The following is a 5158-nucleotide window of genomic DNA, read 5'->3' on the forward strand; positions in this document are numbered from 1 at the left end:
CTTGGAAATAAAGTATTCACTTAAATATCCATGTGTGAAGCACTCTACCTGGTCCCATTACTCTTCTCTCCCCCGCCCACACACAAATTCCAGACTGCTATTGGTTCAACTAGGAAATGTGTCTTAGGCTTATTGTAATATCCTGTAATGCAATTACATTAAAGATATACACTGGCACTCTGGAACATGCTTCGCAGAAGCAGTCAAACCAGGTATCCCTACCGGAACTTGTGGATCCTTTACTGGCTCTTAACGATACGCAGCTCTAATTCAGGATACCATCCTTAATGCCTGTTTGAAGAAGCTCTGCCTGATTTTGGGGGCACAAGCAAGCAAGCGCACGCTCATCCTACCGCTGCCCAGGGGGCCCGCAGCCGAGAAGGGGTTGGAGCCCAAGTCTGGCATGTGACACGTGTCACTCTGTCATGTGGCATATGCCACATCTGATGTGACATATGCCATAGATTTTCTACTTGGTCTTTCATTATTATCAGTTGAGCATTTCCAAAGGACTATGTTTCACTCTGCTAAAATAAATAAATTGTTAAAAAAAATAAAAATAATATTAAAAAATAATTTCCAGAGGTGGGGTTTGAACCCTGTTCAAAACTCACTCAAAGCTCCTGCACATACACAGTGGGCCACGTACTCTGCTGAAAGTACCCTAGCCAAAGGTATCTATGTCATAGAATAAGGTTGTCAGCCCTTCCTCTATTTCAATTGTCTTTGGACTGTAGATACCAGAAATCTTCTCTCGATTTTACATTCTTTAAATACAAATAGCCCTTCCTTTCATACAGTCTGCCACTAGCCCCATGCATTTCCAATTCTTACACAATCATCCCCAAATTCCCATTCCACTAAATAAGTGATTTCTTTCATAGCAAACCTGTCCCCCCTATCCACGTGCCACACAGCATGCCATTATCAATGCCTGACATGCACTATGAGTAAGGAGGCCATAGTTCTCCTAGATACTGCTAGGGGGTCATTTACAAAGGCACAGCTTTCATTTGTGGAATTTAGAAATAAAATAAAAAAATGATTTTCCTCACCTGGGGTTTGAACCCTGGTCAAAACTCACTCAAAGCCCCTGCACATACACAGTGAGCCACATACTCTGCTGTAAGTTCCCCAGCCAAAGGTATCTATGTCATAGAATAAGGTTGTCAGTCCTTCCTCTATTTCTATTGTCTTTGGACTGTAGATACCAGAAATCTTCTCGCGTTTTACATTCTTTAAATACAAATAGCCCTTCCTTTCATACAGTCTGCCACTAGCCCCATGCATTTCCAATTCTTACACAGCCAAAGGTATCTATGTCATAGAATAAGGTTGTCAGTCCTTCCTCTATTTCTATTGTCTTTGGACTGTAGATACCAGAAATCTTCTCGCGTTTTACATTCTTTAAATACAAATAGCCCTTCCTTTCATACAGTCTGCCACTAGCCCCATGCATTTCCAATTCTTACACAATCATCCCCAAATTCTCATTCCACTAAATAAGTGATTTCTTTCATAGCAAACCTGTCCCCCCTATCCACGTGCCACACAGCATGCCATTATCAATGCCTGACATGCACTATGAGTAAGGAGGCCATAGTTCTCCTAGATACTGCTAGGGGGTCATTTACAAAGGCACAGCTTTCATTTGTGGAATTTAGAAATAAAATAAAAAAAATAAAAAAATGATTTTCCTCACCTGGGGTTTGAACCCTGGTCAAAACTCACTCAAAGCCCCTGCACATACACAGTGAGCTACATACTCTGCTGTAAGTTCCCCAGCCAAAGGTATCTATGTCATAGAATAAGGTTGTCAGTCCTTCCTCTATTTCTATTGTCTTTGGACTGTAGATACCAGAAATCTTCTCTCGTTTTACATTCTTTAAATACAAATAGCCCTTCCTTTCATACAGTCTGCCACTAGCCCCATGCATTTCCAATTCTTACACAATCATCCCTAAATTCTCATTCCACTAAATAAGTGATTTCTTTCATAGCAAACCTGTCCCCCCTATCCACGTGCCACACAGGATGCCATTATCAATGCCTGACATGCACTATGAGTAAGGAGGCCATATTTCTCCCAGATACTGCTAGGGGGTGATTTACAAAGATATAAAAGGATGTCGTCAGCTTAGAGCGAAATGCGATCCTCAAACTCCGGGGTCCAGCTGATACCACTCATCGAGGGCTGCCAACGCAGCCAGGCAGCGAGCGGTTCCAAGGCCATAGCAAAGAGGAGAGGGGACAACGGGCATCCCTGTCGCGTGCCTCTCCCCAGTACAAAGGGGCCAGAGACTTTGCCATTCACCACTACCTGGGCCAGCGGCTCCTTGTATAACAGTTTTACCCATCTGTTAAATCCCAGGCCGAAACTAAACTTTGCCAGCGCGGCCCAAAGGTATGGCCACTCCACCGTATCGAAGGCCATCATTGCATCCAGGGATGCCAAGATGGCCGGCTCACGTATGGACGCCACTCTCGCGAGGACTCCATGGAGACGCCGCAGGTTCAGTGTGGTATTGCGATGTGGAATAAAGCCGGACTCATCAGGATGGACTAAATCACCAATGACTGTTATCAGGCGATTCGCCAGGACCTTAGCCAGAATCTTAGGCTCGGCGTTCAAAAGTGAAATGGGCCTATAGGATGTACAATGTTCTCGCGGCTTTCCCTCTTTGTGGATAACTGCAATGGTTGCGAGCCTTTGATCACGGGGGAGGAGGCCCGCATCATGCGATTCAAGAAACATAGCCCGGCGTTATGGCGCTATCTTGTCGGGTCTTAGTTTGTACAGTTCAATAGGGAGCCCGTTTGGTCCCATCACTTTGACTGAACGCACTGAACGGATCGCCAGCGCAATCTCATCAGCAGTCAGTACAGCATCGATCAATTCCCTGTCTTCGTCAGCTAGGCGGGGTAAAGCTATGTCTCGCAACAACAAGTGCGAGTCAGTCAAAAGTAACTTTATTTCGATTGAATTTACAATCATAAAAAGTGCATTTAAAAACGAATATTTACAACAGTATAAAAAATTCCATTTGCTCATTAATTACTAAAGAAAGCGGAGCGCTATTTGCTTCAAAACAATAAGAAATCGTTCAAGTTCAACTAAACACTGACACTCTATGCACAAATATATTATCACAGTAGTCATTTGCGCGGAAATAAAGTCTTAAGGAGCAGTGGTTAGTAATTGGGAATGGATTTTCAAGCAGGTTTTGAGGTAGCAGGCTACAGTTTTGGCAACATACGGGGTGTCTAAGTATTGAAGTGCCAAAAGAGCCGGTCTGCATCTTCTCAATCCTAAGTGCCGGAGAAGTGGGACCAGCCAACGTTTCCGCGGGGTCTCATAAAGACTGCAGAAGAAGGTTACATGCAGGGTTGACTGGCGAGTATGACCATCACATGGACAGTTAGCTATTTCACGTGACCAATCAGAGGGCACAGGCAGTGAGACAAGGCGATAAAATACATCAAACCGAAATCTGGTTAAAACATATCTCTCATAATTAGACAAAAAAAAAGACAGATAAGGTTGAATGCCATAGGAGGATTGAATCATCGTTAAATGAACATTTGACTTTTTACCAAGTTCTGAACACAAACGTAAATTGCTTAAATGGGCGACACATAGTTTTTTCAAAGTTTTTCTAGGTATAGCCAATAGAGATTCAGGGTCAGTGAAATATGCAGGGCAATTCAGATCATTCAAAAATTTAAAAACATATAACAGCCAGGGAATCTTTTTCCAATAGGTCAGTGTGAGACAGTCCGATATTAGTGACCTAGTAAGATGACATTGCTCCTGAGTCCATATACGATGCCATAGGAGAATCGGCTGGTACCTAATGATGTCAGTTAGATACTCCCAGCCGAGCTCCATATGGGTGCCGTAAGTAGGAGCACTTCGGGGAAGGGCTAATATATATTTCAAAAAGTCATTTTCGATAATTTGAAGCTCATCTGCGGGCGTATAGCCCCATACACCAGCCCCGTACGTGGCCACGCTCATGCATTTAGCTTGGTAGATCTTCAAAATCACAGCAGGGGCGGGCTTGCCCAGTTTCCTTGAGAATGAAGTCAACACCGATGTTGTGCGTTGAAACTGCAATTTCTTGCTGGAAGTGGCAGGTTTCCAGGACAGATGCTTATCAATGAGAATACCTAGATAAGGGTAGGTGTTAGCAGTTTCTAACCTGGTCTTCTCAATAAAAGGAGATTTGCATTTTTGGGCTTTCTTGCCAATATTCATAACAAAAGTCTTGGACTTATTAACTTAAAGTCCAAGAGAAAGCATGAATTGGCAGTATTTATCTAGTTGAATCTGTAGTTGGTTAGAGGATGACAGAATCGTCTGCATATAATAATGCAGGGATTGGGCGGGTGTTTATGCAGGGGAGATCTTTACTATCAACTAGCATCGCTTGCTCCAGTCCATTAGTGTAGATGTTAAATAAGAATGGAGCAAGGACGCAACCCTGCCTAACGCCTTTTGCAATGTTAAAGGATTCAGAAAGCTCCCCTTTGATGCCGTATCTCACACAAGCTTTTGCATCCGAGTATAACTCTCGGAGGAAATTCAGCAGTGCAAGATCTATGCCCAGATTACTCAAGATCGCCCATAGCTTGGAATGAATTACGCAGTCGAATGCGGAACTCAAGTCCACATAGACTAGGTAAAGATTACCGCCTTTGGCCCAGGCGTATTTACCCATAAGCAGAGTCAGGTTTAAGGCCTGTTCTACAGTGCCCAGACCCTCCTGGAAACCAAACTGTAAGTCGGTTAAGATCTTATTCTCTGTGGCCCAGTCCCGTAGTCGTTCCAGAATTAATCTGCCGGCGACCTTGCCCAGAGAATCCAAGAGGGAGATGGGCCTGTAGCAGGCTGGGTTGTCCCGTTCTCCCTTTTTAAATATGGGTAGGAGCACAGAAGTGGACCAAGAATCAATAAGGCCGATCTGAGTCACTGCGGACATGACCTGCGTAACAATTGGGGACCATAAGTCTATGTTGCTAACAAAGATGTCTAAGGGGACCCCATCAGGACCGGGCGCTTTACCGGTCTTTGAGGAGGTCAGCGCCGCGGTCACCTCCACTAGATCGAAGTGGAGGTCAATAGGGTAGATATTGTTACTAGTGACAGCTGCCGCCT

This window comes from Lissotriton helveticus, chromosome 12 (genome assembly GCF_964261635.1).
Source record: "Lissotriton helveticus chromosome 12, aLisHel1.1, whole genome shotgun sequence".
NCBI classification, from domain to species: Eukaryota; Metazoa; Chordata; class Amphibia; order Caudata; family Salamandridae; genus Lissotriton; species Lissotriton helveticus.